Source organism: Monodon monoceros, unplaced genomic scaffold, assembly GCF_005190385.1.
Source record: "Monodon monoceros isolate NGI ecotype Baffin Bay Population unplaced genomic scaffold, NGI_Narwhal_1 Super_Scaffold_10, whole genome shotgun sequence".
NCBI lineage: Eukaryota > Metazoa > Chordata > Mammalia > Artiodactyla > Monodontidae > Monodon > Monodon monoceros.
The window spans coordinates 20,981,033-20,993,543 of NW_021703766.1; the positions used below are offsets into that span (position 1 = coordinate 20,981,033).

A 12,511-nucleotide genomic window follows, 5' to 3' on the forward strand; every position below is an offset into this window, starting at 1 on the left:
GAAGAACACTGCCCTGGGAGTCAGGAATTCCAGATTCTCACCCAGATTCTGTCATTTTTTAGGTATACCTCGGGCAGTTAACTTTCCCTCTTGGGGCATCTGTTTACATTTTCTTTTTAAATAATGGAGCTAAACTTGATAACCTCTAAGAACCTTTCCAGGTCTGAGGGTATACCACGTACTAATTAACAGTTCTACAAGATGGAGCTATGTTAGTGAACCAGACAGACCCTGCCCTCTATGAGACTTCTGTTGGAAGAGGCAGAACGTCCAGGATAGGACCATCTCAAATTGGGGTAGTTGTCATAAAGCACATAAATAGAGTCATGTAATAGAAAGAGCTGAAATGGCTCATTCAAGCTAAGGAGACCCAAGAAGACGTCTGTGAAGAAGTGACATAATTTGATGTTCCTGTTCATCCTTGCAAACTAAACAGTTAAAATGACATCTGAAAGAATAGCCTTGTCCTTTGCAAATTCATCTCAGCAATAGCATTAGATGACAGAACTGATTTACAGAGAGGTCTCCTGCACTAAATTCTTTGTGGAATGTGCCAGGATATAAATAAAGGAAAATAAATAGAGAAGATCTTTACATCTTGAACAAGAGATACATTTATAGCTCTGGGACAGGGATGGAGCTCCATAAATAATTTTCAAGATGCATTAATCAATTCAGAGAATGTTTATTGAGCACCTACAATGTGCCTGACTTTAAGCAGGGAACTGAGGCTAGGATGTTTAATCATCTAGAATCTTCCTGCAGAAAAGCCTAGTCTAGAGAGAGAAGCAGTATATAAAAATAAATCTCTCTCTCCCACTATAACAGTGGTGGTGGGAAGGGATATGGGACACTCAGGGACATTAGTAACAGTGCTTCTTTGCTGAGGTGTGATCAAAACAGTTCACAGAAAACACTAAGGATGAGTGTTTCAGTGCAAAAAATAAACCACTGAAGTTATTTTAAAGTAATGATATTATTTCTGCTGAGGTTTTACAATATTCATCTCACATTTTGGGGAATTAAGACTAAAGAAGTAGCTTGAAATGTTAAAAAATCAGATGCACAAAATATTCATCATAGCCAAAAAAAGTGAAAAAGAAAAGAATGCTTAAATATCTGTCAAGAGTAGATCAGTTAAATAAATTATGGTATATCTTTATGGTGGGCTATAATTGTCACTGGAAGTATTCACAAAGAAGATGTAGCTACATGGACATATGCTTAGAGTCAAATGTTAAGAGGTGCAAAGTAGGCCACTGAATTACCTGTTCAGTGTGATTTCAACTTTCTACATACTCACACCAGAGGATGGAAAGGAGTCATGGAAAGGAGTCATTCTGAAATACCAGTGGCAATTATGTAGTGAGGGTATCATGAATTATTTTGTTTTCTTTTAAAATTTTATCATTTTTCAATTTTTCATTACTGCATATTAGTACTTGAGAAAGAAACATATTGAACGTAACTCCAAACCTAGGGTATTTGGAGAAGAATGAAATAGTGGTTGCTTCTAGTTCAGTCTGTTTCTGATGAATTAGTCATTATTCCTCTGGAAGAAAAGCTGAACCTTGAATTTAAAAATAAACTTTACATTTTGTTTTTAATTCTAGGCTTTTGCAATATCGCAGTTCATTTCTACTGTCCACATTTTTTTTTCCTCTCTCCAAATTTAAATGAAGCAAGAGTAAAAAGCATATGTGAGTTTAGAAAATCTGGTTTTATTGTGTGTTTCTGTTGGCAGTCAGGAAGAGCTGAGGAAAAGGGCAGATCTATTAGAAATAAAAAGGACCTTAGCATAGCCATTTTATAGCTAAGAGCAGTAAGGCTTAAAGATGACGGGTGGTTTGCCTATGCACATGGCTAGTTTATAGGGACATTAGGCATCATCATGGTACAGATGTGGAGAGTAAGGCTAGGAAGGATATGGCCCAAGATTCAGTGTTGTTTTGGTGGTGATGGTGGTGCTGTTTGTAGAGGTATTGGTGATAATGATGATCATGGTATTTAGAGGCAGAATGAAGACTAGGGATCATGCTCAGTTAGAAGTTCAATGCAGTCGTCCTAAGAGTGTAGAACCTTCAGGATACATCCTTTTAAAACCAGAAGCACAATGTCAGAAAGAGAGCCAATACTAAATCAGATAGAACTTAAGGTCTAGATTTAAGCATTGCTATTCCATGAAAACTCAGAACATGTCAATTTTCAGAATAGAAATGTTTATCTCCATATCTGAATTTTAAAATTCATTGTGCATATGTTCTGTGATTTAAAAGTAACAGTCTTTCCCATTTTTCTCATTCTATTGCAAATTGCAATCGCACCATGCCATCAAAAAGTTATTTAGTGACAACTTCTGGGAAGCCAAAAAGTTTCCTGTAATTTGCATATATTTTCCACATTTGGAATGCTAGTGATTACATTTTTTTGTGTTCACTTAAAATAATATATTATTATTGAAAATAAATATAATAATAAATGCAAAATGTTGGCTCTAATGACATATGCTAAACATTTTCACAGTGCAGCACAGCATATGCTTAGTTCCTCATTAAGAGATTTTAAAATAACTTGTATTTAGCAAGAATACATTATCTTTTATTCAAAATTAATTATATGCTGTTTTGTGTACCATAATTTAAAGTGCTACCCACTTCTAATATGTAATACGCAAAAGAAACTATGGTTACAATTCATTAGAATTGGCTTCTTTCCTTTGCAATTTAGTGGCATAATGAATACATAGAGCTGAAATGGTATTTGTTACTTAAATCAAAAGTTACATGAAGTGCTGATAACTAACAGTTACAAATCCTTCATTTTTTTAAATCACAGCGTGACTCAAGAGAATGGAATAAGTCATGAGAGTAGTTCAGGCATAATTAGTTATTTTGCCATTCTTTGATAGTTTTTTTCTAATATAAATTTATTTATTTATTATTTATTTATTTTTGGCTGCATTGGGTCTTTGCTGCTGCCCACAGCTTTCTCTAGTTGCAGCTAGCGGGGGCTACTCTTCGCTGCTGTGCTCGGGCTTCTCATTGTGGTGGCTTTTCTTGCTGCGGAGCACGGGCTCTAGGTGCACGGGCTTCAGTAGTTGTGGTTCATGGGCTTAGTTGCTCTGCGGCATGTGGGATCTTCCCGGACCGGGGCACAAACCCGCGTCCCCTGCATGGGCAGGCGGATTCTTAACCACTGCGCCACCAGGGAAGCCCCTTTGATAGTTTTAAGAACAAGTTTCTGGAAGGGCTACTGGAACTAGAGGGTGGAAGAATATTTAGAAATCATTTTGTATTCTTCAAACACAGAGTGTTATTGTTTGGCATGCCCAGACAGACACTTCTTTGAAAGCAAACTATGACTTTTGTAAAGAATTTAATTCTAGGTATCTATTAAATAAATGTAACATACCTTCTTAAAAATGAAACCCCTTGTCTCAAACAGTGACCTGGAGATGTATTAGTTGTCTGGTTAAGTGACTGCAACTTTTGTTTGATCATCTTCTATTTCAACTCTTTTTCTAGTGATAAGGAAAATAATCAGGTTAAATCCTTAGAGAGGGTAATATAGCTCATGACTGGGAACCCAGAGTTGGAGCTTATGTCTCTTTGTTTAGGTAAGGCTGTTATTTGGTTTGCATGCAACTTACTCATATTGTCACTCAACCTTAATTATTAGCGAGAAGTTCAATAAGGGAAGCCCCTGTGAATACCATGTTACCTTAAAACTAAGCAGGATGGAAGGACAAAAGCAAAGTGCATCGAAAGTGAAAATGAAAATTCTTAAATGCACTTTCCATTTTTGAACTGTATGGTGACATCTTGACTTCTTCATTAAAAGTGACAGGACCTTAAATACTTCTCCTACTACTCAAGCTGACCAGGGTGGAGTAAGATGAGTACTCTAATACTTTGCTGACGGCAGTTTAAATCAACACCGGAGGGCATTTGTCAAAGTTTTTCTTGAGATTAAACATATACAGACCCTTTGTCTTAATTGTTTTACTTCTGGATATCTAGCCTTAGGAAACACCTGAAACACAAAGATTGAGTCACAAAAAAATGTTCTTCCAGGTGATTTCTTATGGTATATAAATCATACTTTAATAAAGCTGTTAAAAATTGCTCATCACATTTTTTTATCGGAGTCAAAAGTGAAAACATGCTAAATGACTAGCCCTTAGAGGAAATCTTTAAATAGTAACAGTTCATTCATACAACTTAGATTTGAGAAGTCATTTGTTAGATTTATGAAGATATTTTTAATAATATGGGAAAATGTGGTATAGTTTTATCAGAAGATACATAAAAAGAATTGCATGCAAACCACAATCTCTACTTTGAAAAATAAATTTTAAAAAGCATGGTTAAAATAATTAGAAGGTAATAAACTCAGATGGTAACTAATGACGGTTATCATTGGGTGATAAGATTATCAGTAGTTCATTTTGCAGTCATTTGTTTATTCAAATAAACAACTTGAATTTGTTTTAAACCTCTGCATTTTCAAAATGTTCTTCCATGAAAATGAATCACTGTTAAAAATAAGGAGAAGGGAATTTTAAAATATTAAAGTGAGTCATTGTCTTTTAGCGGCATCTTGATGATATCAAAGGATGACCACGTGTGGCATATTTTAGAGTAGATTCAGCTATAGTCCAATGATAGTCCTTACCTGGGAGGAGGACCCAATTAAATAGGATTAGCAAAATCCATTATCACTTCACTTTCTCAATCATAGTTATCGTGTATCAGCCTTGAGATATCAGGTGGAACATGTTACATCACAAACAATTCGCCTAATGCAATCAATTTACATAAATCCTCCCTTTGACATTTAGCCAACAGTGGGGTTTTTAATTTCCATCATTTGTATCAACTGTAATCAAAGTGTTAAGAGCCTGGAATTCAGAATTTGCTCACTACAGCAGTGTGTGGTGAATGATTGGCATTAATAAGCCAGCCCTCGCTGCTCGATACCTTCTCATGGACAGGTCGTCGGTTCCAGTCCAGGATGTAAATGCATTTCCTGCAACTTGTTAACTCAATTACACAGTCCTCTGAATTGCTGCAAACATTTTTTATACAAAGCAACTTGCAGAGTCTCTATGGTAGCTGACACTCAATAATTCCTACGGGAAGGCATGAAGAATTAGACTAAATTCCCTGCATTGTGAAAGAAAGGGAAAGCGATTAAGACACTGAAACTGCTCAGGCTGTGCTGCTGTCATTACTGGAGGGAGCAATCCTGTGTCAGGTGCAAAATGTAGTAGCTCTGACTACCCCGTAGCTATCTTCTGGGACATTTCCAATTCACACCTGACTCTGAAGCCTGCTCTCAATTGAAAGATTCCAGGGTGTGCTGGTCTAGAGCTTCCTTTCCTCTCAAATGATATCATTTTTTTTCTCGTTTAAAATTCACTCTGAAGGTCCTAAAGTCGAATATTTGACTTAGATGTTTTCACACACACACCCAAATTAGATGCACTTTCTCTTACTCTCTGTTATGGAACATCTAAGAGCATACAGTTCTGTGGGATGTCCAATCTCTAGGCCAAACCCTGGCCTTCAGAGCAAAGGGTCTTAGGACCTATTTCCTTACAAGCTCTGGGATTTGTCTTTGTTTTCCAAGGGTTTTATAGGAGGTGGTCTGCACACCGTCTGCTTCCATGCTCCTCGGGACCCTGTTTCAAAGGAAGCTTCTAGGACCCTAAACCCAGCCTTGTGCAGCCAGATGGGGTGTGGGTTCTGAGAAGCTCCATTTATAACAAGTCTCCAGGTGATGGGGAAGCTCTGTAAAGTTTAAGTGCTGGGTTAGCTCTTGTCCATTTTCAGAAAGCGTCCACCCCTACTGCCCCATTCTTTACTTCTTGTCAGCTTTCTTGACAGAGGCACATGGATACTCAGAAAGGGGGAATAAACATTCTAATATCTCAGAACCAACAGAGATGAGTCTAGGACTTGACTTTCAAAATGTGCTCCCTGGACCAGCAGCATTCATATCACCTGGGCTTGTGTTAGAAATGCATTTAGGTGGTCCATGCAGTGACTTTCTGAGTCAGAAACACTTGGAGTGGTTTGAAGAGGTCATCGGGTGCTTCTGATGATTTAGAAAGTTTGAGAACCACTGGTCTACAGTATAGATGACCCAGCACTAGCTGCATGCCTTCATTTATGCAAGGTGTTCACCTTTCTGATTTCTGTAAAGGATGAGACACTGCTTTCCTTCAGACCACAATTCTTTTTAGAGAAGCTCACAGACCTAAAGATCCAGAAGAGATTTTAGAATCAATGTCATAGGCAGATAGATGATGCCTTTAAAACAGATAGCGGCCCTACCAGGAAGAGGGAATAGTTTGGTCTCTTAAAAGCAGCCTCCAGCTAGTCTGACAAGACCCACTGGGTTTTAAATTAGAAGACAGGCTCCTAAGTTGAAGCTGGTTCAGGTGAATCTTAGTATTGACATGTACCGGCTGTGCAGCTTTTAGGAACGCTCAAGATTATCTGGCAGCCTTACTTTTCATATCTGAAACAGATATAATGAGAGTTCCTTTCTTTCACATGGCGATTTTGAGGCAGCGCGTGAAAAGGGCTTTGCTGAGGGCCCGGTAATCAGCAAGTGGCCAAAGAATGTCAGAAGACCTGTAACCATGGATATGCATTGCAGTTTTCTGATCTTTAGTTCCCTCATTTTAAATTGGAAGTAATTGTAGTGCCTAAAAGTGGTGAGTTTCAGTAATAAAAAAACGGAACTGAGTGAATCTACGCAGCAATAGAATCTCAGATCTTCCTATGAAAGATGAGAGGACGGAGACTGGACCTGTCTGCATCCCCAGCCTCCGGGACTGGTTTCAGCACATGTTCAGTGCTTGCTGAATAGACACGTGTGCAATTAGTCAAGAGCTAAATTTTACAGAAGGAGCTATTTTCAGAATCTAGTTATACCATATTCTTAAGATAATCTAGATATCTTATTTTGCTTATGATAATCTTTATGATAAAACTATGCTTATTAGTACGAGCAAAATTCTTTGTCTGATACTCCCAACAACCCCATGAGCAAGGTAGAAGGTACTTATCTCGTTTTACAGAGAAGGAACCCAAGTCAGGGAGCTTGGGTAAACTGCTACGGTGGAACGGAGTGACAGTTTAGGTTATCTGACCTCAGGGCACCTATGCTTGATTATTCCGCTTGCTGCTTTAACACTCTGGGCGACTTTAGCCGGTATTCTCTAGAAATAAGCAACAGGGGTGGACAAGGTTAGAAATAACTTTTTAAGTACCTGTTGGAAACATGGAAAAAGAAATAGAAATGCACTTGGATGAATCAGTGATTTTTTTAAAGTCTGTAGCTATAAGCTAATTAACTCCTAGCCAAAGTGAGAAAAGAAAGGCTTTTTATTTTGTCGTTAACATGTTAAACTCTGTTCTTGTTAGATATAATACAGAAAACACAAAGACAATTGTGCAGCTAAGTGCATTGTTCCAAGGTGAGCACCTCTAAGCCACCAGCCCTGTGAGGAGGGAGAAGCAGGCAGGACATTGCCTCCGCATAAGCCTGACCACTTCTCTGACTTGTTTGGTGATCACCTTCTCATTGCCAACGTGAGCATCCCCAGACACTATAATTGAATTTTGCCTGTTTATCTTTACGTAGTCCTTTCCAGTTTATTTTAATCTGTAAGTGCTTCCATCACTCCCTGTCGTTGAAGAAATGGAATAATCCTATAATACAGGGTTTCTCAGCCTCAGCATTACTGACATTTTGAGCAGGATAATTTTTCTTGTGGGGGTTGTCTTATGCGTTATAGGATGTTTAGCAGCATCCCTGGGCTCTACTCACTAGATGCCAATAGCATCCCCTTGCCAGCTGTGACAACCAAAAACATCTCCAGGTACTGCCAAATGCACCTTGGGGCTAAACTTGCCTCCAACTGAGAACCATTGCTGTAGAGTTTCCCTCAGTCCTCTTAATCTTCTGAAAATTGGATCTTGGATGAGAGTCTTAACCAGATTCAGATTCAATTTTTGTGTTTCTTTTATTCATTGTTAAGACTACTTCCTAGGTGGTGGTGTGTACTTCCCCCAGGAGGCACATAATGTCTGTAATTTCTCTTTCTGTGATGCTAGCCACCATTGATGTCAGTGCCTAGATCCTTTGTAAGGGGTTGCAGGATGTTGACATGCCAATTCTGTCATTCCCTAGCCATTGATTTGTGAGAACATCTGTATAAAGAGAAGCCTGCCTTAGCTACAATTTGGGTGCCAGTATGGTCTGAATGGGAAAGGCATGATACAGGTTTTCCATTCTCCTGGAATGCCTTTCACCTAACAGCCAGCCTTTACCATTCTTGCCATTTAGACACACTCTCAGCTTTTAAGACCCGATTTATCAAATGAGTTGGGACCAGTGTGACCCCTGACATCAATGACCTCATAAGGTCAGCCAGTGCTCCTGTGCTGCTCAGGCTCAGTATGAAACGTATCATGTTGGGCATAATCATTGGTTGTGATTGGTTCCCATGTCTGCTCTCACTAGGAAGTGAGGAAAGACTGTCTCTCACTCTTCCTTCATCTCACTACCTAGATTTGGACCAGGCAGCCTGGTACCTTGGAAAAAGCACACGCTTGGCAGTGAGACAAAACTGGACACAAACTCCAAATCTGAAAAGTAGCTGCTGGGTAATTCCAGCGAGACACTCGAAGTTTTGGGGCTTCAGTGTATTACTTGTCAAAATATTAAAAGTAAGATCTCACAGAGCTGCTTTTCAGGATCAAGTCATTTGGAACAGTGCTTATGGGAGACACATTCACTACAAGTATACGGTGTGCTTTCCTATGGAAAAAGTATGTCCTGTTTAAGGAACACTTACTATGGGCCATGCTCTACTACATGTGCCCCTGTGTGCCTTCTCATTTGATCCCCCTGCAGTGCCCCTATCCTGTGTGGTAGGTGAAGAAAATGAGGTTTAACACAGTTAACTGGCCTGTCCAAAACTTCCAAGCTGATGGTGGGTTGACTCTAGACTAAACTCAGACCTTCCTGATGCTAAAATCCATTCTGTTATCCACTGTGCATCCTGCCTTTAACTGGGTGTTAAGCTCTGAATGAATGGATGGATGAACAAATGACTAAATGAATGGATATAAGAAGATGATGCTAGAAGTTTATTATCAAATAATTCTTTCTCCCCAGAGGGCCTCTTTTTCCTGAAATTCAGTTAAATCTGGGCTTTTCATTTCACATTAAGGTTGAGGCAAGAAGGAGCAGAGCCGTGATTTGCATGTGGATGTTGGGGGAAAGTAGCGTGTCAGGTCCCGTCTGGCTCCTGTGACTGTCCGGTGGTATGGTTTGCATGCTTCTCACCTGTGCTCACACACTGCCTAGCACTATTTTCTAACCAACTCTTCCCCCTCTTATGATGAGGGGCTCACTGGTCTACACAGTCCTATTGTCAGCATAGTGCCCTGGGTGAGGCCTATGTCCCTGCCTCTTCCTTTCTACACAGCTATTACCTGTTAAAGGGTGAGTTTCCTAGTTGTCACCTGGGCAGACAGTGGAGCTGGGAACCTGGCCAGATGTCAGGGTGCCCTAGAAGGAATTTAAGCCGGCATGGCCCAGGAAGCTGAACCTTCTTGAAAAGGATGTGGGTGGACAAGCAGCCCTGTGGTTTCCTCCAGGGGGTGGGGATCTCCTGTCCACAGCCTCTGAGTGGGACCTCATCCAAGTGGGAAGGGGAGAGACTGTTAGGTGAACTCCCACTGAAATGGGAAGCAGCAGCACCGGGCGTGGTGCCTGGACCAGAGCGGGTCATCGGCACCTCTCTCTTCTTTGTCCCCCTCCCTGTCGGGAATGCTACATGGACTTTGTGTGACATTTCCTGGAACCCATTCTGGGTTCACACTACAAGTCACATCTATGTTTTCAACACAAGTTCATTTCAAGACACATTAGTAAACTATACAGCTATTTGAAATCAAGTTTTATTTCAGAATATATTCAGAGTGAAGATTTTTGAGTGATACGATGCCTTTATGGTTTGGAGAATACAAAAAAAAAAAAAAAAGTGCCCAGGCTCCCTTTGGGATGTTCTGGGTTTTGATCTAGCAGATAACATTCTACTCTGATAGACAAAGTCATCCACCATTTTGATCGGCTCTACTGTATTGCAATCGATAGCAGATACTCTCCCTACCTACCTTGTGTGACCCATCCTAGCATTACTATTATACTGAGTGGCTCATCTTTGCAATACCATTAAATTTTCATATCAATTTTTAGGATATGTAGTTTGATGGATCAATTTAAGTATTTAAGAGAAATAATAGAATAGTGAATACAGAGAGGCTTGTATTTGCAGTATTATCCAATATGAAATATATTCAATATATAAAAATTATATATATGTGCATTTTCGTATATAAAAGCAAATCATTTGAGAAATGAGTTTTACTAAGAAAATACAATACAATTCTATCTGGCAAGGATTTATGGAGGAATGATTATATCCCGGGCTCTGCCATTCCATAAAGTGCTGGAGATACAAAGATGAATAAAGTAGGACACCTGTCCTAATGGAGGTCATGGTACATCCGGGAGCCAGGCATGTGAAGAAACAACCATAAAGGAAAAAAAAAACAAATCACAAAGTAAAGAATGGACAAATTAAACTGCCAGCTTTTGTACATCAAAAATATCATAAGCGGACTTCCCTGGTGGCGCAGTGGTTAAGAATCCGCCTGCCAATGCAGGGGACACGGGTTCAAGCCCTGGTCCGGGAAGATCCCACATGCCACAAAGCAACTAAGCCTGTGTGCCACAGCTACTGAGCCTGCGCTCTACAGCCCGCAAACCACAACTACTGAGCCCATGTGCCACAACTACTGAAGCCTGCGCACCTAGAGCCCGTGCTCCGCAACAAGAGAAGCCACTGCAATAAGAAGCCCGCGCACGGCAACGAAGAGTAGCCCCTGCTCGCCACAACTAGAGAAAGCCCGTGCACAGCAACGGAGACCCAACGCAGCCAAAAATAAATAAATTTATTTTTTAAAAAAATCATAAGCAAAATTATGACTAAAGAGCAAATCTGGGACATACTCAAAACTAATATGATCTAAAGAAGTATTTTAATATCTGAATACACAGCTCTTGCAAGTGGATAAGAAAAAAATACCATCACCCCAATGGAAAACAGGGGAAAGCCCTGGGCTTCTGCCACAGAGGCTTCTCATTTAGCCTCTGCCACAGATTCCCCAAATGGTATTATTGATAGTTTTGCTTTGTTCCTTCAGTTTTCTCCCCTGTGCTGAGAGGCTCTGAACTCCCTCTGAGTGGCTGATTCTAGGGTCCCACCACAGGAGCATTCACTCATTACCTACCTCATGATCTCAGTGCAAGTACGGCAGGAGGCAGCGGCTGATAAATGCTTGATGGCTGGTTCATCAAAGCGTCTGTTACAGGGCTTCCCTGGTGGCGCAGTGGTTGGGACTCCGCCCGCCGATGCAGGGGACGCGGGTTCGTGCCCCGGTCCGGGAAGATCCCACATGCCGCGGAGCGGCTGGGCCCGTGAGCCATGGACACTGAGCCTGCGCGTCCGGAGCCTGTGCTCCGCAACGGGAGAGGCCACGGCGGTGAGGGGGCCCGTGTACTGCAAAAGAAGAAGAAAAAAAGTCTGTTAGATTAGAATTCTTTACGTTTTGAGACTGATAACACCATCCTATAAAGTTTCTGGGAAGTCCTTGAAGAAAATATCTGTTTCTTCCAGTGTGACAGGGGATTTTTTACAACTGTACTTTAGTGGGAGAGTCCATGGTTTCCTCTGGGGACTCTCTATCCCTTTATTAGGGTAATAGCATAATATGAAACACAGTTAGCCCTCTGTATCCACTGCATTCATGGATTCAGACAACTGCAGATCAAAAGTACTTGGAAAACAATTCCAGAAAGTTCCAGAATTCAAAGCTTGAATTTGCTGCATGCCAGCAACTATTTACATAGCATTCACGTTGTATTTACAACTATTTACATTATATTAGGTATTATAAGTAATCTAGAGATGATTTAAAGCATATAGAGGGGTTGTCTGTAGATTATACGCAAAATCTGCACCATTTTATACAAGGGACTTGAGCATCCATGGATTTTGGTATCCGCAGGTGGGGTTCCTGGAACCAGTCCTCCTCAGATACCAAGGGACAACTGCAGTGTTTTTGCTGATGCTAATACTGAAGGTATTCTACCCCCACTGATATATTAAGTGCTCCTGCTGCCACCAGGAACACTGATGTATCACATGTCTCAAGCAGAAGGCGGAGGTTTTGAGCTCAATAAATATATTCATATTTACTCCATAGCAGGGGTCTGTGAATTGTTTTTCTACACATGGAAACAGCAGAGTGAGGGCAAGAAACTGTGGAGTCTTGTAGACAAACACCATCACAGATTTAGCTCCCTTGATTTCACTCTCAGTGTTGGGGAGATTCCTTTGACTTTTATATATTGTCAGGATATA

General features: G+C 40.5%; 1 protein-coding gene across 1 annotated transcript in view; it reads left to right on the forward strand.

Moving 5' to 3' along the window:
• CDH11 (cadherin 11) overlaps positions 1 to 12,511 on the forward strand; it is a 141,819-nt gene that overhangs the window by 23,409 nt on the left and 105,899 nt on the right. The gene's annotated exons all lie outside the window — the stretch shown is intronic.